Below are 25509 nucleotides of genomic sequence, written 5' to 3' on the forward strand. Positions count from 1 at the left end.
AGCGGGTTGGTGTGGAAAATTCGGAGTGAGTCTGAATTCCACCGGTGGGAAATCAAGTCAGAATTTTCCTCTCAACACTTTCATGGCAGGCTGATGGTGGGTTGGCTTTCCCTCTGATCCATGTCGGGAACTCAATCTGCATGCATTAGCATGTCATGGCTACTCATTATTAAACGCTACTCAACAGAATCACAGGGGCTGGTTTAGCTCACTGGGCTAAATCGCTGGCTTTTAAAGCAGACCAAGCAGGCCAGCAGCACGGTTCGATTCCGGTACCAGCCTCCCCGGACAGGCGGCGGAATGTGGCGACTCGGGGCTTTTCACAGTAACTTCATTGAAGCCTACTTGTGACAATAAGCGATTTTCACTTTTTTTTTCACATTCTCCCTCCTAATTATGCCATGCCAGCAGGAAATTAGACAGGTCTGAATCAAGGCTGGATGTCAGTGATATGCATTCTTTTACTTCGCTCATGACTACAAGGTGAGAGCAACATTGAAAGCCTACCTGTGACAGAGCTGATCTGGGTCATCCACAATGCCAAAGCTGCTGGGTATGGCGAGACAGGTGGGGGGTATCTAGCGAGTCTGTCTCGCAGGGCTGTTCAAGTTGGATGTTGCACTCAGTGAGTGCTTTTGATCTCAGGCAGGTCTGCATTCAGGTGTTTGAGGGTGGAGGGTGGGGTGTTGACAGAGACATGAGGATGAATGGAACGGGGGGGGGGGGTTGGAAGACAATGGGCAGAGGGATGATCAATGGTGGGGGAGCTGGAGGCTGACATGGAAGAGGTGAATACAAACATGGTGGGGAGTTGGGTGGACTTCATATGGGATGAGTGGGAGGAGATACACACAGACCCTAAAGAAGCTGGGTTTAGTGTAGCACAAGAAGGAAGGATTGGTTGGTAGGTGGTTAAGGCATGGACAAGGGGGAAGGATAACACAGAGACTCATGGAGGGGACGAGGGCAATGGTGGTGTGGTAAGTCCTAAAGGAGCAGGGAGACTAGTGACAGACAGCCATTATCCTGGGACTGCGGCCAAAATGTCGGGTTGAGAGATTAAAGGCTTTATGGCCATACTAGAGGGCTATGTCATAATAATAATCTTTATTATTGTCACAAGTAGGCTTACATTGACATTGCAATGAAGTTATTATGAAAATCCCCTAGTCGCCACACAACGGCGTCTGCTCGGGTACCCTGAGGGAGAATTCAGAATGCCCAAATCACCTAACAGCACGTCTTTCGGGACTTTGGGAGGAAACCGGAGCACCCGGAGGAAACCCACATAGACACGGGGAGAACATGCAGACTCCGCACCGACAGTGACCCAAGCCGGGACTCAAACCTGGGACCCTGGTGCTGTGAAGCAACAGTGCTAACCACTGTTCTACCATGCTGCCCATTGTGGTACACATGTCATTGTCCCACTCCAGGGAGAGGCAAGGCCTGTCTGTTCAGTGGGAGTTGGGCGCAACTTGGTGTGCAGGGTGACATCTTTATCTCACACTTGGTGATCAATGGCGTGCCTAGCTCAGTACTGGAATGTAGATAGGATGCCATGGTCATGGGAGGCATCTGCAGCCTTTAATTGGGGAAAATGTAATAGGAGGAATACTCACAGCTTTCTTGGCAGGGGGAGGTGGGGGGGGTTGCCTCTTTAAGTGACCATGCACCCGCCTCTTTAAGTGACCATGTACCCAACCTCAAGATGGGGAGGGATGAGGTCCACATGGTGCATGGGGACATCCACAGTGGTGGGTTCAGGGCGGAGTGCAGGAATGCCCAGGGAGGCTGGAGAATCATCAAATGAACATCTATCTGCACATTATTGGGTTTCAAGATAAGCGGAGTGGCATGAACAGTGGCAGTGGGAGGGTCATAGCTAGACTGGAAGTAGAACTGTAGCATCACGGCCTCACGGTAGCATGGTGGTTAACATCAATGCTTCACAGCTCCAGGGTCCCAGGTTCGATTCCCGGCTGGGTCACTGTCTGTGTGGAGTCTGCACGTCCTCCCCGTGTGTGCGTGGGTTTCCTCCGGGTGCTCCGGTTTCCTCCCACAGTCCAAAGATGTGCGGGTTAGGTGGATTGACCATGCTAAATTGCCCGTAGTGTAAGGTTAATGGGGGGATTGTTGGGTTACGGGTATACGGGTTACGTGGGTTTAAGTAGGGTGATCATTGCTCGGCACAACATCGAGGGCCGAAGGGCCTGTTCTGTGCTGTACTGTTCTAAAAAAAAAAAAATCACCATCTTCAGACCCTGAATCAATGATGCAGTTTTAAAACAAAACTGTAAAGACATCTCCACGGAAGGCATTGGAGGCAGTTTGGGAGGACCCCGTGACTGGACTCAGAGACTCTTTCAAAAGGCAGCCTGACACTCATTAGATTCTCAGCGTCTAGATGAAGGGGCATTTTATAGAGTTCATGACCACTTCATTGAAAACTGAGCGTGGAACCTCAGAAATGGTGTGCTTTTGTGCGAGACAGCAATAGACAAGTGACTCACATTAGAAGTGGTCTCATTAAGCAATTAAACATCAGGAATGTGAGACAAGAGGCCACATCCTATCATTAAGGAAACACAGCTGCTGGATTTCGGCAAGATGCTCAATCACACCCTGTAAACTACATTGTCCAATTGACATGTGTTAGGAGCCAAAAGGCAGCATTCAAAAAGTGCAAGGCAGACTTAATCTCTAATCCAAATCAAGCATTGTATGAGTGTTCTTTTTTAAAAATAAATTTAGAGTACCCAATTCATTTTTTCCAATTAAGGGGCAATTTAGCATGTTCAATCCACTTGCCTTGCACATCTTTGGGTTGTGGGGGCGAAACCCACGTAAACACAGGGAGAATGTGCAAACTCCACACGGACAGTGACCCAGAGCCGGGATCGAACCTGGGACCTCGGTGCCGTGAGACTGCAGTGCTACCACTGCGCCACCGTGCTGCCCTTGTATGAGTGTTCTAAGGCATGACAGTACCTTTCTGGTTGAGAGTGGGAGATTTACGATAGTCGGGCGATCTACATCATCTCTTGGATCTATCTATCCACCAAAGAAGGAGGATTGAATAATGGAGCTGCACTCAATGCTCTCTTCTTGATGGCAGTGCTCAGATTGAGAAGGTGAAGAAGGGTTTGGGGCTATTTAGCGCGGCTCAGAGAGGACCCCCCCCCCCCGCCTGAGCTGCATGGTCCAGCAGAACTCTAGGCAGAGCTGGAGGTGCGGGAGGTTAGACCCATCCCTCAGAGATGACTGGCATAACTAGGGGTCTACCAAAGATGCCGTTCCAATGGAGGTGAGTGAGAGTTAGTGCCGTGCACGCCTACGATTGTGAAGAGGTGATTCATATCTGCAACATTCTGTGGGAGGATCTGATAATGCATGGACTGGGAGGCCATCCTCACTCCGTGCCCTGAAAGTCACGGCTGCGCCCAATTTCTTTGTAAGCAGCTTATTCCAGTGATCCACAGGGGAATGAAGTGGCATCTCTTTGTCCACCACACACTAAATGAATAAAGGAAGTGATGCATGCCTCCTACAGTCAGGTGCATCATTGTGAAGTTTACAATGGATAACTAGCCGGGCTGCTAGATATCTGGGATTTGCTTCCCGAGAGTGCAGGGTGCAATTGATTGCACACATAAGACTTTAGGAGCTCCCTGGCAGCAGCCCCAAATTTGCATTAACAGGAAAGCAGTTCCACTCCCTCAAATTACAGTTGGTGAGCAAACATCAGAACCATATCATGCACATTCCTGCTCGGTATCCTGGGAATTCCCATGACTCTTGCATCTGAGTCACTCCCCGGTGTCACAGATATTCAAGGGGCTTGAGCACTTGGCTGGGTGACAAGGGATACCCATTGAAGAGATGCTCCCATGTGTTGTCCTCAGAGTGTCTCAGAGAACAGATACAACATGGCGCTCTATGCCACAAGATCAATCATTGAACAAAACATTGGAATCCTGAAGGGGCACTTCCGATTTTTGGACCACCCAGGTGGGGTTCTGCAATGATCTCCACAGACGGGGACCCCACATCATTGTGGTTTGCTGCATCCTGCACAACTTGGAACTCTAAAGGAGACATCTCTTACCAGAGGGGCACATGGACGAGGCTGAGAACTCCTCAAAAGATGAAGATCTGGAAGGCAGGAACCTGAAGACAGCGATGATGGCCAGCTTACATATGAGGATGCCGTCATAGCGGCAAGATACAAAAGACGTGCTCATGACATTCTGATAGACAGAAGGTTCGAGGAGGATGTAGCCAAGGGAACTTGATCGCATTCCTCCTGTCTTTTTGTGCTGGAAAGGGCTTTAAAAGGAGTGATATCACAAAACGGGTCAGCAATTGGCTTTGGACCTGCAAGCCTCAAGGATGATGATGCTCTCCTCTGAAAAGATCATCAGCCAAAGCTGTTTGTAGATGCTGTGGGAAGTGAAATGAAGCACACCATGCAAACCCTGCGTCAACGGTACATGATGCAGTTGCGGTTGCATGTGTGTGAGACTTTGTGCTACCACAGAGATGCATGCGCACATGGTTGTGGAACTATTTTTTTAGAAATTTTTTATTCAGGAAATTTTCCATTGTACAATATACACAACCATCATACAACTTCATACACTTATTATAATAGTAAACAAACAACCCACCAACCCACCCCATATTCCCCTCTTTTGTTTAAGAAACCCCCCACTCCACCCTCCCTGATCCACGCCCTCCCACCACTTGCTGATTACTACCAATTCTTACAACACCAGGTTAAAGTCCAACATGTTTATTTCAAACACTAGCTTTCGGAGCACTGCTCCTTCCTCAGGGCTAGCCCTACCAGTTCTTAAAGAAGGAGATAAACAGCCTCCAACTCAAGTAGAACCCCTCCTCCGACCCCCTAATTGCATATTTATTTTTCTCCAGGTATAAAAATTCCAATGGATCCAAGCCGTCACGCTAGGTGGCTCTGGTGCCCGCCATCCAAGCAGAATCTTCCGCCGGGCTATCAGGGAGGCAAAGGCCAACCCGTCAGCCCTTTTCCCCTCCTGCAGCTCCAGTTAATCCGCTACACCAAATATCGCCACCCACGGGCATGATGCCATCTTTAACCCCAAAATCTCTGACATGGTCTTGAAAAAAGACTCCCAGAACTTCCCCAATTTAGGACAGGACCAAAACATGTGCAAGTGGTTTGTCGGCCCCTTAAATACTGCTCACATTTGTCCTCTCCCTCTGGAAAGAGCCCACTCATCCATGTTTTAGTCACATGCACTCTGTGCACTGGATCAGGCCCAGTCTCACACACAAGGAGGTCGAGTTTACCCTATGTAGGGCAGCACTCCACCGCCCTCCCTCAAATGCATAACCCAACACCTCCTCCCATTTTCTCTTTATATCTTCCAGCAAGGCCCTCGCCCTCTTCATGAACTACCCATATATTTCCAAGATCCTCCCTTGCCCTCTCTAACCCAAGGATAGAACCTTGTCAATTAGGGAGTGGGGCGGCAACTGAGGAAACATGGAAAGCTCCGAATGAACAAAGTTCCTCACCTGTAAATACCTGAACCCATTTCTCCCTGGCAGCTGGAACTTTTCCACCAGCTCCTCCAGCCCCACAAACCTACCCTTTACAATAGTCCCTAAACCTCTCTGGCCCCTCTCACTCCCAGGCCTTGTACAACAAATCCAATCCCATTGGGATCAATGTGTAACTCCCGCATATCAGCACCCTTAGTGACAGCAACTCCAGCTTAAAATGTTGCCTAAACTGGTTCCAAACTCTGAACAAACACTGTTCTCAGGGGCTGGTGAGAATAGAAGAGGAGCCGTCACGAATGGCCTCAAACACAACCCTATACTGGAAGCTTCCTCCATCCGTCCCCAAACCAACTTTTCCTCCACGATCCATTTCCCAAACATTCTTGATATTCACCGCCCAGTAGTAATTCATCAAATTAGGCAATGCCAACCCCCATGACTGCCTATCCCTCTGTAAAAACACTTTTCGAACCCGAGGTATTTATCGTTAGGTACATCGTTAGGTACACAGGCTTAGAAACATAGATATATATACACATATAAAGAAGAGAAGGGCACACCCAAACATACCTAAGAAAAGAAAATAGTAAATAGTAAAACAAAATGCAATAAAAAATAAAATAGAATAACTGGTAGGGTATTGTGCACCAGCTCAACAGCAGCAACTCTGTACACCTGGCAAAATTATTTACAACACATAAGTAGGCAACTGTTTGCGGGGGGGGGGGGCGGAAGGGGAGGGGTGGAGACTGGGAGGTAAATATACATTCGGGTGCCGGAGAAATAATTACAGTGGGCAATACTCGAATGGGTTTGGTGTTGTTGTCGCTTGCTTCTCCCGGAAGAATCTCGCTGCCGTCTCGCGCTCACCTCCGCTTCTGCCGCTCCTCCCGTCTTTCATCTTCATTCTCCTCATTCCCTACTCCTGGAGATGCCATGTTCGTTATTGTATCCCGTGCCTTCCTTCCGGCTCTCATTTCCCTGCTTCCCCCCCCACCTCCCTGGTTCTCCTCTCTTGTTCCCTATCTCTTCCCTCTTCCCCCTCCCCCCCCGCCCATGGTTCGCCTTTCTTTCCTCTTAGGCTTAGCTGTCACCACCCCACCCCACCCCCCTCCCTCCCGGTCTATCTTTCTCCCCCTTTCATGCTTTGACTACTTTCCTCTAATTCCTGGCCACCTGGCTATTCTTCCTCTTCTTCGTTGGCCACAAACAGGTCCGGGAACAATTGGGTGAATGGCTCCCACGTTCTGTGGAAGCCGTCGTCTGACCCTTAGATGGCGAATTTGATTTTCTCCATTTGGAGAGGTTCCGAGAGGTCGGACAGCCAGTCTGCAGCTCTGGGCGGTGCTGCTGACCGCCAGCCAAACAGGATTCTACAGCGGGCGATCAGGGAGGCAAAGGCAAGGACGTCCGCCCTCCTCCCCAGGAATGGATCTGGCTGGACCAAAACCCCGAAGACTGCCACTTTCGGGCATGGCTCCACCCTCATCCCCACCACTTTGGACATAGCCTCGAAGAAGGCTGTCCAGTACTCCACAAGTCTGGGGCAAGACCAGAACATGTGGGCGTGGTTGGCCGGGCCTCCTTGGCACCGTTCACATCTATCCTCCACCTCCGGGTAGAACCTACTCATACGGGTTCTTGTTAAGTGTGCTCTATGTACCACTTTTAGCTGCGTCAGGCTGAGCCTTGCGCACATGGCAGTGGAGTTGACCCTATGCAGTGCTTCGCTCCAGAGTCCCCACCCTATCTCAATCCCCAGGTCTTCCTCCCATTTCCTTCTTGTTGCGTCCAGTACGGTGTCGGCCCTTTCTATCAGTCGGTCATACATGTCACTGCAGTTTCCTTTGTCTAGTATGCTTGCGTCCAGTAGTTCTTCCAGTAGTGTCTGTCATGGCGGTTGTAGGTACGTCCTTGTCTCCTTTCGTAGGAAGTTTTTGAGCTGTAGATACCTTAGCTCGTTCCCCCTGGCTAGCTGGAATTTCTCTGTCAGTTCGTCCAGTGTTACGATCCTGCCGCCCGTGTATAGGTCCCTGACTGTCAGTGTCCCCCTGTCCTGTCCCCAACTTTTGAAGGTGGCATCAGTCAGTGCTGGTGTGAACCTATGGTTGTTGCAGATGGGAGCTTTGTCCGACATTTTGGTTAGACCAAATTGCTGCCGTAGTTGGTTCCAGGATTGGAGGGTGGCTATCACCACCGGGCTGCTGGAGTGTTTTTTGGGTGGGGATGGGAGTGCTGCCGTGGGGAGGGCCCAGAGGGAGGTCCCCATGCAGGAGACCTCTTCCGCGCGCACCCACTCGGCTTCTGGCTCCTGGATCCATCCCCTTACTCGCTCGGCTGTTGCCGCCCAGTGGTAGAATTGTAGGTTTGGGAGGGCTAGCCCCCCCCCCCCCCCTGGATTTTGTTTTTTGTCGGACCTTCTTTGGGATCCAAGCATTTCCCCCCCTGCCCCATATGAATGCCATGATTAGTTTGTCCAGCGCTTTGAAAAAGGCCTTGGGGATGTAGATTGGATTGGATCGAAGTAGGAAGAGGAACCTGGGCAGTATATTCATTTTGATCGTCTGGACTCTCCCCACGAGGGAGAGTGGGAGTGTGTTCCATCTTTGCAGGTCCTTTTTTACTTCCTCCGTCAGACTGGTGAGGTTCCATTTGTGGATCCCTTTCCAGTCATGGGCTATTTGGATCCCCAGGTAGCGGAATTTGTGTTGGGCTTGATTAAAAGGCAGTCCCATTAGTGCTGCCCCCCCCCCCCCCCTTGCGGGTGTACCGGGAAGACCTCGCTTTTGCTCATGTTGAGTTTGTAGCCCGAGAAGGCGGCAAACTCTTTCAGGAGTGCGATGATTCCGTCCATGCTGTTCTGCGCGTCCGAAATGTAGAGGAGCAGGTCATCTGGATAGAGTGAGACTCTGTGCTCTCACTCTGTGCTCTCTGCCACCCCTTTAGATCCCCCTCCAGCTTTTTGCTGCTCTGGGTGCGATTGCTAGCGGTTCGATCGCTAGAGCGAACAGCAGCGGGGACAGTGGGCATCCTTGTCTGGTGCCCCTGTGCAGCTGGAAGTATCGGGAGTTGGTATCGTTGGTCCGTACGCTAGCCATGGGAGCGTTGTATAGGAGCTTTACCCAGGAGGTGAACCCTGTTCCAAGCCCGAACCACTCCAGTACCTCTGAAGTATTTCCATTCGACTCTGTCGAAGGCCTTTTCTGCATCTAGGGAGACGATGACCTCTGGTGGTCTCTCCCTGGAGAGGGTCATTATCACGTTCAGCAGGCGCCTGATGTTCGAGGTAAACTGTCTACCTTTGACAAAGCATGTCTGGTCTTCTGTGACCACCTCAGGTACACAGTCTTCTAGCCTTTTGGCTAGGATTGTGGCCAGTATTTTGGCTTTTGCGTTCAGCAGTGAGATGGGTCTGTATGACCCACATTCTGTTGGGTCTTTGTCTTTCTTAGGTATCAGTGAGATTGAGGCCTGTGCTAACGTGGGTGGCAGTGTGCCCCTAGCTAGCGAGTCTGTGAACATCTCCCGCAGGTGCGGAGCCAGTGCTTTCGCAAATGTTTTGTCGAAGTCCGCTGGAAATCCGTCTGGTCCCGGCGCCTTCCCCACCTGCATGGATCATGATCTCTCCCAGTGCTAGTGGTGCTTCCTGGCCCCATTTTCTGCCCACCCCCACGACTGAAATGTCCAGTCCATCTCGGAACTGTTTCATCCCGGACTCCCGCATTGGGGGCTCTGAGGTGCACAGCCCTTGGTAGAAGGCCTTGAAGGTTTTGTTAATCTTTTCTGGTTCTGTTTCTAATGTGCCTCTGGTATCCCTGATTTGTGCAATTTCTCTGGTGGCTGGTGTGCCAGCAGGCTTTGTCTCCGTGTTCGTATAGGGTCCCACGTGCCTGGCAGAGTTGGTGCACTGCTTTCCTGGTGGAGAGCAGGTCAAAGTTCCTTTGTAGTTCTTTCCTCTCCACCAGGAGCTCCACGGTTGGGGCCTCGGAGTATTTACGGTCTACCTCCAGTATGGGGTCGACCAGCTGCTGCCTAGCCACCCTTTCCTCCCTATCTCTTTGCGCTTTGAAAGCTATGATTTCCCCTCTTAGTACGGCCTTAAGCGCTTCCCAGAACGTGGAGGGTGAGACCTCCCCGTTCTGGTTGTTCTCCGTGTACTCTGCTATGGCCCGCGATATCCTTTCGTTGAAGGCCTTGTCAGCTAGTAAGGCACCGTCCAACCTCCACGTAGGGTGTTGGGCCCTGCCCGTCTCCAGTCTCACGTCCATGTAATGTGGAGCGTGGTCTGATATCACAATTGCGGAGTATTCCACTTTGTCTATCCCCGGAAGCACCATTTTCCCCACCACAAAGAAGTCAATTCTGGTGTATACATTGTGTACTGGGGAGAAGAAGGAGAACTCCTTCTTCCCTGGGTGGGTAAACCTCCAGGGGCCCACTGCTCCCATCTGCTCCATAAAGTGACCGAGTTCCCTTGCCATGCTTGAGGTTTTCCCCGTTTTGGGGTTTGATCTGTCTGTCTTTGGATCCTGTACACAGTTGAAATCCCCCCCATGATTAGTCAATGCGTCGCTATGTCCGGGATTTCTGCCATGGTCTTCTTGATGAAGCTCGTGTCATCCCAGTTGGGCGTGTACATGTTAACTAGTACTACCGGTGCCCCATCCAGGGCCCCGCTGACCATGACGTACCATCCCCAAGGGTCCGTAACCGTCTTTGTCGCCCTAAACATCGTCCTCTTGCCAATCAATATCGCCACCCCCCTGGCCCTTGTCCTATAGCAGGAATGGTAGGTTTGTCCCACTGATGAGACCATCAATTCAAAAGACACGTGACTGGAAGTAAACAGTGGTTTTAATAGTCTTACAACTGAGCCTGCCTGCGATGAGAGGAACTGAGAGCAGGTTTACGACTGCAGTGCTTTATACTTCCAGTTAGTGGGAGGAGCCATGGGCGGAGCCATGGGCGGAGCCAAGGGTGGAGCCCAGTACAAACTCCTCATCTCCCCCTATGGGCAGAGCCGCACAACGGCTCGTATACAGAGCCCACAAGGACACAATACATGTAAGGCAATACAGTGTGAATTACGAGGTATATAATTCACCGCATCCACCCAGCCCTTTCTTACCTGCAGTCGGTCCTGCTCTCTTAGGTGTGTCTCTTAGAGGAAGACTATCTCGGCCCTCATATTTCGTAGGTGGTTGAGGACTCTGGATCTTTCACTGGGCCGTTAAGTCCCCATCGGTTCCGGGTGACTATCCTGGTGGGGGGCTTCTTCCCCCTCACTCCTGTGGGATTAACCATACTTACCTGGTGGACGCGCCTCTGCCCTCTGGGGTTTCCCTTTGTTAGGGGGCCATTCAGGATGGCCGCTGTCACTGCTCTCTCCATCTGGTCGGGTCCCTGCGCTCCGGGGTTTCCCTTTGTCCCGGGGGCACCCGACATGGCCGCCCACTGTGCGTCCGCCATGCGGGTAGTCCCCTGCATTCTGGGGCCTCCCTTCACCCAGAGACAGTACTGGGTGGATGCTTGCAGCGATTCCTTGTTTTGAGCCCTTGGTTGTGTCACTTTGTAGCCCTATTCCTTTTCTAGCCTTGTTTGTCCCTCCTTCCCTGTATCCCCTCACCCCGGTCTCTCCCTCCCTGTGTACCCCCCCCCCCCCCCCCCCCCCCCCCCCCCCCGGTCTCTCCCTTCCCTCCCCCCTCTCCCATATACCCCTCCTTTGTCCCTCTTTTCCCTGTTCCTATCTCTGTTTGCTCTCCCGTCTCTGTTGGGTGGTCCCCCCCACGCCCTGTTGGGGGCGCGCTGCTGCCCTGCTTTGTTGCATGCCCCCGGCGCTAGCTTTCCTGCTAGTACGGTGGCCCCACTTTCGGGAGTTACTGTCTTGCTTCTCCCCTGCCCGACCTCTGCGGTTTTCTGCCCGCTCTTCCCCTATTCTACCCTGCACTCCTCTTGCTTGCTCTCCCTTCTCCGCTACTCTCGTTCCCTCGTGCTGGGGCCTGGCCTCCCAACTGAAGTGGTCCCTCGGGCAGTGGTTTGCTCTTTGTTCAGGGTGCGCTCGCCGTGGTGGGGGTGGGGGGGCCTGGCGTTGCCTCACCCCTCCCTTCCCCCACCCCCCCCGTCGGCGTGTTGGTGCCCCTTACCAGGGGCCCCTCATTTCTACCTTCGCTGGTGGTTTTCCAGCCTGTGTTCCTCAACAAACATGTTTGCTTCAGCAGGGTCTGTAAAGAAGTATTCTCTTTCTTGGTATGTGACCCAGAGTTTTACTGGGTACAGCATACCAAAACGCACGTTGCTGTTGTGAAGAGGTGCTTTCGCTCTATTGCACTCTGCCCGTCTACTGGCTAGATCTGCCCTAATGTTCTCGTAAATTCTAATGACATGTCCTTCCCATTTGCAGGCTCTATTTTCCCTGGCCCAGCGCAGGATTGTTTCCCTATCTTGGTACCGGTGCAGTATAGCTATAACTGCTCTCGCGTGGTCTCCTGCCTTGGGCTTCGGGCGCAGCGAGCAGTCTGCTGTGTCCATTTCTGGTGGGTTGGAAAAGGTTTTCCTCCACACTAGGCTGCCCAGCATCTCGGCCACATATATCGTGGGGTTTCTACCCTCGATCCCCTCTGGCAGGCCCACTATCCTGACATTTTGCCCTCTCGAGCAGTTTTCCTGGTCGTCCACTCTGCCCTACAGGCTCCCCTGTGTTGTGCCCAGTCTCGTCACCTCCCTCTCCAGGGCCATGATCCGGTCACTCATGTCAGTCGCTGCTTTCTCCAGCTCCTTAAAGGTCGCCTCATGGGCTTCCAGTTTCTCCCCTTGGGCGTCCAATATTTCCTCTGCTCTGCCCAGGGTGAGCTGCACCTCCGTCAGGGCCTTGGCCATTGCTGCCTGCACTGCAGCCTCTATGTCTGCCCTAGCCTCTGCCTTGTTTACCTGCTGATGTTCCCTCAGCGCATCGGCAAAGGCCGCCTTCCAGTTCCAGCTCCCCCCTGACCCCAGGGAGCGTGCACCTGTCTGTCCAGCTCTTTTTGATGTGGCGATACTTCCGTTCTGCCGCTTCGTACGCTGATTCGCTCGTCTGAGCTAGCGCGCCCATTGCCCCGTCTGCCTTTGGTGCTCCTTCTCCCTCTGCTTTGGCTCCCTTCTGGCATTTCCCCCCCCCCCCCTTTCTTTTTTTTTCCTTTTTTTTCCCCCTTTTCCGCCCCTGTTTTTTTTTGTTTCTTCCCTTTTTCATCTCCCCTCCCTTCTCTCCTTTACCACTTTATTTTTCCTCTTTTATAAAACTCTTCTCAGGTGAACTTGTTTTGGGTGAGAAAATAAAAGGGCAAAAAGAAATTATTTTTTTTTTAACCCCCTCTCTTTAAAAGTTTTCTTTTCGGAGTTTTTTTTTGCAAATGTTCTTTTTTTCTTCCTTTTTCCTCACTCACCCAGGGTCGAGATAGAGAGAGAGAGAGAGGCTTCTGGTCGGGGGTCCCTCTTTATTCCTGCCTCGTGGTGGTCGCCGCTGGTGGGGGGGGGGGGGGGGGGTCGGTCAGTCGGTCCCCGCTTCTGTCCCCGCTGCTTGGTCCGAGCCGCCGCTCGTCGCACCCTGCACTCTCCTGCTGGTGGGGGGGGGGTCGTCGGTCGCTCCTCCGTTTCTTCCTCTCTGCAGGTTCGACCCACGATTCTGTCCGGGCCGCCGCTTCGATCCTGCCCTCTGCTGCCGTGGGTGGGGGGGGGGGGGGGGGGGGTGTCTTTTTTCCTCCCCTTTTCCGCCCCATATTTTTATTTATTTTTTGTTTCTTCCCTTTTTGTTCTCCCCTCCCTTCGCTCCTTTTTTTCCCCTACGGAGACCCCCTGAAAAAGCCTCGACTTCATGGACCTGCGGGAGCCCTTTTTTCTGTGACCGCTCCGCTCGAAAGCCAATTAATTACCTTTCACCCTTTCTGCCAGACTGGCCAGATTTAGCTCATGCAACAAGGCCCAATCATGAGCTTCCTGCATTCCCAAATATCCAAAACTCTTTGACAGCTTTGACAAAGAGTCATCGGACTCGCAACGTTAGCTCTTTTCTCTCCCTACAGATGCTGCCAGACCTGCTGAGATTTTCCAGCATTGTCCCTTTTGTTTCAGATTCCAGCATCCGCAGTAACTTGCTTTTATCCAAAACTCGACCTGGCCAGCCGAAATGGAAATTTCTTCAGAGCCACCCCGTCTCTGAGGGTTCACTGGGAACACCTCACTCTTCCCCATGGTGAGTTTATAACCTGAAAAGGAGCCAAATTTAGTTCCATAATCTTTCCCAACTCTAGAGAGGATCTGTTATATACAACAGTATGTCGTCTGCACATAGGGACACCCTTCTTCTTTCTTCTTTATTATTATTGTCACAAGTAGGCTTACTATGAAAATCCCCTAGTTGCCACAGTCCGTCGCCTGTTCGGGTACACTGAGGGAGAATTCAGAATGTCCAATTCACCTAACAAGCACGTCTTTGTGGGAGGAAACCGGAGCGCCCGGAGGAAACCCACACAGGCAAGGGGGGAAAATGCAGACCCCGCACAGACAGTGACCCAAGACACAAATCAAACCTGGGTCCCTGGCACTGTGAAGCAATAGTGTCAATCACTGTGCTGCCATGCAGCCCTCATGGTCTAGACCCCTTCTCTCTATCCCCTTCCACCATGCAAGAGTTGCCTCTGGCGGCTCCAACCTGAACAACCCCTGATAAAAGGTCTCAAATATCTCATTCATCCTTCCTGGATCAGTAACTACTCCTCCCCCACGGGTCCTTTATTTGCAGAGAGGCTGCCTGCCGTCTCAACTGGTGCACCAATAATCTACTGGCCTTCTCCCCACGCTAATATAATGTCCCTCGTACACGACAAAGCTGGCCAACCGCCTTCTTTGTCGATACTAATTTGAACTCAACCTGGAGCTTCTTTCTCTCCCTCAACAATGCCTCCTTCAGGATAGGCTGAACACTAAGGGAGAACTTAGCTTGTCTTCAGGGCCTGTACTTTCACACAAACTGTGAAGACAGATTAGTGTTAATTAAATAACATAAACTGTAAGCCTCCAAGACAGATGAGCACACATAACTCTGTGGTGTGTTGTATGGCCTGAAGGTTCCAAACTCAAGCTGCAGACACATTAGGAATAGAGCTTGCCGCATATCCCTAAAGTTACACAAGGAGCAAATAACTAACATCAGTCTGCTCACGTGAATCTGAGGCTCACAAATAGAGGTAAAAATAAACTGGCAGCTTGGGTCAGGCATGCGATAAGAGAAAACACAGATGCATATGAACAACTCGCTCAAATCATGAAAGCATTGTCATAAACAGGCAATGTATTTACAATGATTCATTATATACAGTAAGTTCAGAGTTTCTTACTTTTTCTAACCCAACCATTATGCCTGGGTGCATCCCCGACATCTGCTGTAGAGGCAACCTGCTGATTGCGATGCCCTGTTGTCTGTGATGACCTTAGTATGTGTCCTCAGGAGAGTCAGGGTTGGAGGGGCCTAGCCTGCTTTGAGCTTCTTGCTAGGAGGCAGATGCACTCCCTCAACCTGTGGACTGGAGGTGATGGGGTAGAGAGCACTGGGACTTACCAGACAGTCCAGTTCACTTAACAGAAGTAACAGTTCCCCTACTCACAAACAGGGAAGGACGAAGAGGGCATGACAGCCACCAATGTTCATCCTCACTCTGGTGGGAAAAGGCTACATTGGCACGATGAGACTCTTGCCAAAAATGCGGAGTGCCATTCCTGTAGAAGAGAGCACAGTAAGGAGTCTTACAACACCAGGTTAAAGTCCAACAGGTTTGATTCAAACACGAGCTTTCAGAGCGCTGCTCCTTCCTCAGGTGAATGGCGAGGTATGAGGACCTGAGGAAGGAGCAGCGCTCCGAAAGCTCGTGTTTGAATCAAACCTGTTGGACTTTAACCTGGTGTTGTAAGACTTCTTACTGTGCTCATCCCAGTCCAACGCCGGCATCTCCACATCGTGGAAGAGAGGACATTTTAAATGTATATGCTGCAATTAAAAAGCTCCTCTCGCAGAAACTAAGGAAGAATGAATGAAAACATTTAGCATTCAAGAATTTTAAGACGCAAAAGACAATGAGGTGTCATTCTTGGGAAAAATTACAGGATCCAATAGGAACGAGGGCTTTTCACAGTAACTTCATTGAAGCCTACTTGTGACAATAAGCAATTATTCTATTCTATTGGAGTGTTGACATTATGGTCAATGGAAATAGAGGGAGTTTCAGTTCTTTCAGACACAGGACAGTGGCTAAAGCAAGAATTACCCCAGTTATTGATCACATGACTCCAAAGTCCAGGAGGCACTGAACTTAAGGCCAAGGAATAGCTGACTGCTAAGCCTCAGTATAAAAGCGGAATCACTGAAACGTTGGTCTGGATTCACTGATTTGGAGGCTAAGTGCCGACGCCTACATGGGAACTGTGGCGTTTTATGACACCAAAATCGGTGCCAAACCCTCACCGATCCTGTGACTGGTGAGGGGCTAGCAGTCACGATGGGTAAACGCCCGGCTCCCATGGCACAAATGGCTGGAGGAGGGCTGGGTCTGTAAAACATGACGCCGGCCATGCGTGGACCCGATCTGCCAAATACTGCCCCCCTGGTCACCCCGTGGCCACCCTCCACCAATCCCCCCAGCCCTCACGGAAGCTCACCCGGCAAGAAGCATGGCTCACGGTCAACTGGAAGCGCTGGACATAGTCCGCAACCGTCACGCCGGGTTCCCGACCGCTGAGACCAGACGTCAACTGCGCAGTTGGGAACACGGACCATCAGGGGTGGAGCATCGGGGGAGTGCCTTCAGGTGACGCGCCAACACCGTTCCACCGGCGTGCAGCACGCGATGTGATGACACCATTTCGGAGGGGCGGAACTGGGGTCAAACCGGCGCCGGCCCCGATTTGGGGGTCGGAAGAGATTCTCCACCCGATCGGCGGTTGCGATATCGGCATCGGGCAATGGTGAATGCCACCCTTCATCTTTGTCTTAAGTGGATAGCGCTCACTCCTAAACCCGTTTGAGGTTTCCCCAGGAGGTGAAACATCTTCTCAGCATTTTCAAGCTCTTTCAAGACCCCGCCCCCCTAAATCATATATATTTTAATAAGATCACCTCATTCTTTAAATCTACAAAGAGTACAGGTCATTCCCTTTTCTGGGAAGACAACCCTTTCATCCCAGGAATCAACTCATTGACACTTCTTCTCAGCTGCCTCAATTCAAGTACGTTCCTTCATAAGTAATGAACACAAAACTATACACCAATGTCCTCGAAAGTTGTAGTAAGACATTCCTATTTTTATTCTCCATCCTATTTGCAATTCCATTTGACTTCTTAATTCCTTTCTCTACCGGCAAGCTAACCTTTTGGGTTTTGTGTATGAGGATGCGCAGATCTCTCAGTAATGGCGCATGGTAGCACAGTGGTTAGCACTGCTGCCTCGCAGTACCAGGGATTCAGCCTTGGGTGACTGTCTGCAAGGAGTTTGCATGTTGTCCATATGGGTTTCTTCCGGGTGTTCCAGTTTCCTCCCACAGTCTAAAAATGTGCAGGCTGGGTGGATTGGCCTGCTAACATTGATCTTTAGTGTCTAGAGATATGCAGATTAGATGGGGTTATGGGGTTTTGGGGATGGGGTTACGGGGTTGTGGGGATAGGGTGGAGAAATGAGCTGAGGTAGAGTGCTCTTTCGGAGGGTTGAAAAGTGCAGTATTGATGGACCGAATGGCCTCCTTCTGCACTGAAGGGATTCTGTGGATTCTATTCTGTAGACTCACCCCATGCAAATAATATTTAACTTTTCTATTTTTCACACCAAACTGAATAACCTCACATTTTCCCACATTATACTCCATGGGTAGAATTTCACCTGTGACGTATGTATTCAGTGGATGGAACTGGAAGTGGCAGCGATTCCCAGTCCCGCCTGGGATCAATTAAGAATCGTGCCGGATTGGGCCAGGAGGGTCGGCCGGGCAAACGTGCAACATGTGCTTTGTCTAATGGCAGCCCACAAAGCTTAAAGGTGGCATGCAGAAACCACCTGGGCATCAATGCCTGTAGAATGTCCAGTGCGGGTAGACACAGTAGGCGAGAGCGAAGGTCCAGCGGACAGCAAGCCCTTCATTTCCTGGACGAGCACCTCAGAGCTCTGGTTGAGGCAGTCACAGCCAGGAGGGACATATTGATTGCCATAGTCGGAAGGAGGAGGCTACCACACTTCACCAAGAAGGTATGGACAGAGATGGCTGCTGAGGTCAGCAGGCATTACCTTGTCCGGCTTGGTCCCACTGCTGGAAAAACTGCTCTTGGCATGGGTGAGTGATGTCTGGTCATTGTCCAGCGTGGGGAGGCAGAGGAAGGGTGTCTATTCAGTGTTGCAATGAAGCATGTAGGGCGAAATTCTCCGCCCCCCACGACGGGTGGGAGAATAGCGGGAGGGCCTTCCCGACTTTTTTGACGCCCTCCCGCTATTCTCCCACCCCCCCGCCGAAATCCCGACACGAATCGCTGCCGCCGTTTTTTTACGGCCGGCAGCGATTCACAGCTGTTAGAAGGGCCGAAGTCCCAGCCCTTTACGACCTTTTTACGAACGGCAAACACACCTGGTCCTGTCGTTCGTAAAAACGTCGTGACTACCTGGAAAAAAATAACCATGGCACCGATTGGCACGGCAGTACCATGGCCGTGCCAAGGGTGCCATGGGCCCGCGATCGGTGCCCACCGATCGCGGGCAGCGGGCCCGATGCCCGCGCACTATTTGTCCTTCCGCCGCCCCGCAGTATCAATACGCGGGGCGGCTGAGGGGCAACCCGGACCGCGCATGCGCGGGTTTCGCGCAAAAACGCGATGACGTCACCCGCGCATGCGCGGGTGGAGTCTTCCCACCTGCGCATGCGCGGCTGACGTCATATGACGCGTCAGCCGGCGCTAAGTCCGACAAGCGGGCTTAACGATTTTCGTTCAGCCCGACTTGTCGGAGCCTCCGACGTCGGGCTGCTAGCCCCGACGGGGGACCAGAATCGGTCCCCCGTCGGGAAGGGGCGCGATGTTTGACGATTTCTCCCGTTTTGGGAGAATTTCGCCCGTAGTTTTCAGGGAGTCTAAGGTCACACATCTGCCCGTGTGTCTCAAGGCTGCAGAGATGACTCTGAAGCCTTGAGTCTATCAAAGGGCCAGGTGTCCAAAGGGGTGGTAATCTTCTCTATCCTCTTGGGTGTGATCTGAGTTGAGGGGGCAGAATGGCACGCTGTTGGGCCTGAGGGGTTGAGTACTCAATGGAGCTCCGCATTTATGTGCAGGAGAAATGTAGCCACAAAAACCGGGAGGGAGCAATCATTAGTGGTAGAATGCCATACCTGGCTATCCTCACCAGCCATGATATAGGAGCACTGGAGCCCAAGTGCAAGTGAGGAGGGGGGGGGACATCAAGCCATGTGAGTTGATGTCTCGGGCGAAGGTAAGAGCCTATTGAGTAAATCATGACAGGTTGATGGTGAAATTAATGAAGCGGCTTCTCATCCCTCAGAATGACTTCAGTTATGCACCAGCCTTTGAGACGCTTCATTGCAACTGACACCAATTGTAATGGGCAGCATATGTTGAAAATGTGTGACATGAGTTATGTCTCTGAACGTTTGTTTTCATTCCTCAGATGAGCCATCCCCCAAAGCCAACCAAGAGGCCGACGACCCTGTGATACTGGACGGTCACAACTCGTAGAATTCAACTACGGCACACCCTCTCTCAGCAACAAGCAGCAGAACAGACACAGGAACGTCAGAGGGAATAACAGTTTCAGGAGAGTTGAACGTGCAAAGCAGTGTGGGTATATCATGTTCGCTGGAGCAGGTGGCAGAGGCATATAGTGCTTAGTACGCCAGCAGTTGGAGGACTGCTGGAGACCTGGACCATGCTGAGTATAAGACGGCAAATGCTGAATGTCCAGTGGGATGCAATGAGAGATCTGATGGAGGGTCTGCATGCCATGATCTCGGTCATGGAGAAGTCCCTGTGGAGGATGAGGGTGCTGTGACCCTAAGCTCTGAGTGCACAGCTTCATTCATTGAGAGGGTGGCAACTTTCATGGAGAGGCAGTTCCAGGATCAGAATGAGATGTTCCTGTCAGGCTACTTGAAAAATGACTGAATCATGACCTCCCATCATAGAATTTACAGTGCAGAAGGAGGCCATTTGGCCCATCGAGACTGCACCGGCCCTTGAAAAGAGCACACTACCTAAGGCCATGCCTCCACCCTATCCCCCTAACCTTACCTCACCTTTTTGGTCACTAAGGGGCAATTTAGCCTGGACAATCCACCTAACCTGCACATCTTTGTACTGTGAGAGGAAACCGGAGGAAACACATGCAGACACAAGGAGAAAGTGCAAACTCCATACAGACAGTTGCCCGAGGCCGGAATTGATCCCGGGCATCCACTCCCATGTGTCCCTGCCCCCATGAACGCTCCTGATATCAGCCTGGTCATCCTTGCCTTCTGGCTGCCCAGGATCTGCATCTGAGTCAATGTCCGTGTCCTCTTCTAATCCAAATGCAAAAGTCACATTGTCGGCCTAGTCCAGAGGTTTACCCCTGGAGAAAGCAAAGTTACGAAGACCGCAACAGACAACTACGATTAGTGATGCTCACTCGGGTGGATACTGCAGGGCACCCCCAGGCTCTGGTTGTACCTCTCGTCTGCCTCTGTCCGCAGGCACCTGACCGGTGTCATCAGCCACCTCTTCAGCGGATACCCTTTGGCACCAATCAGCCATCTTCGACGCAAATTGGAGCAGCAAAGAGCCTTGGCACTTTCGAGAGCTGTAGTATGTGAGGATCGTGAAAGTTGCCAAGGTAACTTGCACGGGCCTGCAGAATCTGGGTCCTGTGGTCACAGACTATCTGAATGTTCATTAAGTGGAATCCCTTCCTGTTCACAAATGTGCTCAGCTGGCAACTTGATGGCCACATGAGTGCAATTGATGGCACCCTGGATGTGAGGGAAACCAGTAATTGCGGGAAAGCCTTTGGCCTGCTCAGCCTGGCTGATTTGGTCTGTCCTGAAATGAATGAATTTTCTAATACCCCTGAACAGAGCCTCAGCCACCAGCTTGGCACAGCTGTGTGCAGCTGACTGCGAAAAGATCAACCATTGCCCCCTGGAACGATCCGGAGGCATCAAGGTTTAGTGCCATAGTAACCTTCAGAGCCACTGGCATTGGGTGAACGGCCACACAATCGGACACTTTCAATGCACCAATCATGTGGCATATGCTCGTAGCGACTTCCCTTGAAAGCTGTAGCCTCCTGTGGCACTGGACCTCTGTCGTGTCCAAGTAGTTTAAACGCTGTTGTACACCCTGGCAGCTGGGTAGTCGGGATGTGCTCCTTGTTATCCCTGCTGTCCTTCATGGTCCTGCTCCTGCACCTCTGCCAGAGGAGGATGCCAGCGACTATCAGGCCTCCTTCCTTTTTGTTCCCTGTCCTGCTCAGAGCAGGAGGCGTTGTCTGCTGAGTTAGTAGGCATGCAGATGGGGCTTACTCGTGCACAAAGGGTGGCGAGGAACCAAGCCTCTCGTGCCAGAGGACAGAAATGTCCTGAGAGCTCCACATGGTGCTGAGCACAGAAAACACTCTCTCAAAATCCCCAATCGCCAACTCCACTCACTGCCTGAAATTCCCAACTCCTTAACCAGCATTTTCTCCATTCCCCTTTTAGCCCACCTTTGAATCCACAAAGTAAATAAAACAGTTGGTGCACCTGCCCATGTTTCCTGTGTGCCGAGCTGTAAATTACACAAGGCACATAAAATCTTGGTCTGTTGGAGATTTAATCCCCTCAATATGCAGCATAAGTTTTGGTGGGTGCGTGATGACATCGGGATATCATCATACGCCATTTAATGGATTTCCAGGTCAGGCACACACCTGGCCGACAGATGCTCAATTCGACCTCATCTGTCAAATTTCTGGCCACTCATTTAACCTGTAGACTGGGTCATTAACTGTGTTCAAGAGTGAATTGGGCAGATTTTTAATCAGTAAGGGAATCAAGAGATTTGGGGAGAAGGAGGGAATGTGGGGTTGAGGATTATCATATCAGATCAGTCATGGTCTCATTGAATGGCAGAACACACTTGATAAGCCGAACAGCCTACTTCTGTGTCTTATGGCCTCACCTATCCTTTTCAGACTCTTTGGGCAGGACTTTTGTTGCGGGGCCTGGACCATTATTGAGGCCTGAACCTGACTTGGGCAGACGTAGTAATCAGTCCTAGGCTTCATGGGCTGGCCCCATACTTGGTATGGAGACAGGTATGGTGCTTAATTAGCGGCCATTATTGTGGCTGCTATTTGAGTGCTGGAATTTCAGCTTGGTCGAAACTATATTGTGAAGAAATTGGAATCTCTCCAGAGAGCCAGAGGTTGAAGCGGCATGGTAGCACAGTGGATAGCACTGTTGCTTCACAGCTTCAGGGTCCCAGGTTCGATTCACAGCTTGGGTCCCTGTCTGTGTGGAGTCTGATAGATGTGCTGTTAAGTCATTTGGACATTCTGAATTCTCCCTCAGTGTACCCGAGCAGGCACCGGAATGTGGCGATGAGGGGCTTTTCACAGTAACTTCATTGTAATGTAAGCCTACTTTTGACAATAAAGATTATTATTAAATAAACCCTAGGCATGGCAGTCCTGGATTCACTGATGCCAATCTGGAAGTCTTCCTGATGGCCAAAAGGGAGAGAAGGGAGGTCTTCTTCCTGAAAGATAGCAGGAGGAAACTAAATAGACTTGGATGGACATGCTGACATAGTCAGCAGATATATGGTCCACAGAAATTGGATCCAGTGTTGGAAGAGATTCAATAACCTGATACTTTCTAAACCCCAACACTAAGAACAGGCCTCTGGGTTGTCACCCTCGAGCAGACACATCAGCTGAGGAGTCTGAAGGCCACTTGGTGCTCTTGAACATGGGAGCAGCATGCGGCCGGGCCATTTACTGCCGCCTCAGAATGTCTCTGAGGACAGTGCTACTAAGGATCTTTCAACACTGATGCATGAGGCTTCTAATGTTGGGGAGTCTGGCATTGATTATAGAGGACAGAAGTGTCCTATCACAGCCTGTTCTGTCCTTTGTTGCGGGCCAGGGTTTAGAGAAGCCCAAAGTGTATCATGGAGTTCACCTGACCCATGACTTTTACTCGATTGTGGTATGCGGAGCACACCTCCCACTCTACAGGTGTGGTACAACATAAATTGACAAGTATTTTTTAAAGCAAAACAATTTATTCTATGAATTCAAGTTAACCTTTTTAAGACATACAGTGAACATCTTAGCAACCATCAATTCAAATACAACCCCCAAAGAATACAACACTAAGTAATCCTTACTTTCCTTTTAACATAAGCACATCAGGTTTAAATTCACTACTGAGAACAGTTATCACTCTGAATTCACCAAATATCAAGAAATAGTCTTTACTTGGCAGAGAGGACAACATTACACCTTCTCTGGCTGGTGCAGCTCCAACACTGAAACAAAACCAAAAAGACACAGACACACCCAAGCTTTTCTCAAAGTGAAACTAAAAAGCAGAGCCAGAGCTTAGCTCCACCCACACTCTGACATCACTGCAGTGACATGAGCAGACAAATATTTCTTAAAGTGATATTCTCATGCAGAAATGGGTTCATAATTGGGGAGGCAGTGGCATGGTGGTATTATCACTCGACCAGTAATCCAAAAACCTGGGTTCAAAACCCACCATTGCGGATGGTGAAATTTGAATTCATTAAAAATCGGAGGAGGCCATAAGGCCCTTCCAGCCTTCTCCGCCATTCATGATGAGCGTGGCTGATCATTCAACTCAATAGCCTAAACTCCCTTCCCCCCCCCCCCCCCCCCCCCCCCCCCATATCCTTTGATCTTCTTCACCCAAAGTGCTATATCCAACTGCTTCTTAAAAACATACAATGTTTTGGCCCCAACTACTTCCTGTGGTAATGTATTCCACAGGCTGACCACACTCTGGATGAAGAAATTGCTCCTAGTCTCCTAAATGGTCTACTCCATATCCTCATACTGTGACCCCTGCTTCTGGACACATCCACCATCTGGATCATCCTTTCTGCACCTACCCTGTCTATAGGTTTTATAGGTTTCTATGAGAACCCCCCTCATTCTTCTGAACCTCAGCGAACACTATCCTAATCGATTAAATCTCTCACACGTCAGTCCTGCCACCCCAGGAATCAGTCTAAAGGTGACCATGAAGCCATGGTCGATTGTCGTAAAAACCCACCTGGTTCACTAATGCCCCTTAGGGAAGGAAATGTGCCATCCTTACTTGTTCTCGCCCACACGTGACTCCAGAACCACAGCAATGTGGTTAACTCTTAAATGCACTCAGGGATGGGCAATAAATGCTGGCCCAGCCAGCGACCCCCTCATCTCATGAAACAAAATAAAATACTTGCAACAGGTCATCCATAATTGAGGGCAGCACGGTAGCATTGTGGTAAGCACAAATGCTTCACAGCTCCAGGGTCCCAGGTTCGATTCAGGCTTGGGTCACTGTCTATGTGGTGTCTGCACATTCTCCCCGTGTGTGCGTGGGTTTCCTCCGGGTGCTCCGGTTTCTTCCCACAGTCCAAAGATGTGCAGGTTAGGTGGATTGGCCATGCTAAATTGCCCTTAGTGTCTAAAATTGCCCTTAGTGTTGGGTTGTGTTACTGGGTTATGGGGATAGGGTGGGGGTGTGGGCTTGGGTAGGGTGCTCTTTCCAAGAGCCAGTGCAGACTCGATGGGCCAAATGGCCTCCTTCTGCACTGTAAATTCTATGACTAACAGGGCCCAGGCTGCTTGAGGGGTTCCTAACTTCAAGTTACATCAACCATGGGAGGGTGAGCCATGGTGATGGGCAATTTTGTGGATCATGAGGAAGTTGGCCATGGTGAAATGTGCATTTGTGATGGAGATGGTGACTAACGAGGGCAATGCACACTTTAAGAGGTGCACCATGCCCTATCCAACATTAGACAAAGCCTGCTGCTTTGGGAAACCTCAACACCGCAGAGGCTTCTGCCTTCTATGTCTAGCTCACATGATCTCTTCTTGTGTCTCCCACAGCTGCAGATGTCAAGGAAAGGAGTTCACCTGCCTCACCATTACTACCACAGGGCTCAAGGGTGACAGCAGCAGAGATCTAAGAAAAACACATCAAACCAGTCCCGACATGTTTACCTTGGCAGCTTCTTGTGCATGGATAGATAGGGTGGCACTCACAGTCTCAGTGTGTACAAGGAGGTGTCAGAGGCAGAAATAGCTGTGGACCGTCTATCCCAGAGGATAATTCAACTGCAAACAGATGCAGGACATCAGGAGGTACTGGAAAGGAAGCTCTACTTAGACCAGCAGCATCAAATGTGCTCCTAATTGTCATAGTTACCAGAGGCATGAAGAGTCAGGAGTCCATCCATCTCATGTGCGCCACAATGGCTCAAGTCTTTGAGTGCATGAGCTCCTCCAGTGAGAGAGTCGGTAAACTCATGGAGAGCCACATGCGACAGCATTTATAATAATAATAATAATTTTTATTAGTGTCACATGTAAGCTTACACTAACACTACAATGAAGTTGCTGTGAAAATCGACTAGGCGTCACACATCGGCGCCTGTTTGGGTACACTTTGTCAGAACGGTAGCACAGTGGTTAGCATAGTTGCTTCACAGCTCCAGGGTCCCGGGTTCAATTCCCGGCTGGGTCACTGTCTGTGTGGAGTCTGCATGTTCTCCCCGTGCCTGCGGGGTTTTCTCTGGGTGCTCCGGTTTCCTCCCACAGTCTGGGGGGGGGGTGGGTGTTGGGGTTGGGGGCTGGGGGCGGGGTTGGGGGCGGGGGTGGGGGTGGGGGCGGGGGTGGGGTGGGGGTT

Source organism: Scyliorhinus canicula, chromosome 17 (assembly GCF_902713615.1).
Source record: "Scyliorhinus canicula chromosome 17, sScyCan1.1, whole genome shotgun sequence".
In the NCBI taxonomy this organism is placed as follows: domain Eukaryota; kingdom Metazoa; phylum Chordata; class Chondrichthyes; order Carcharhiniformes; family Scyliorhinidae; genus Scyliorhinus; species Scyliorhinus canicula.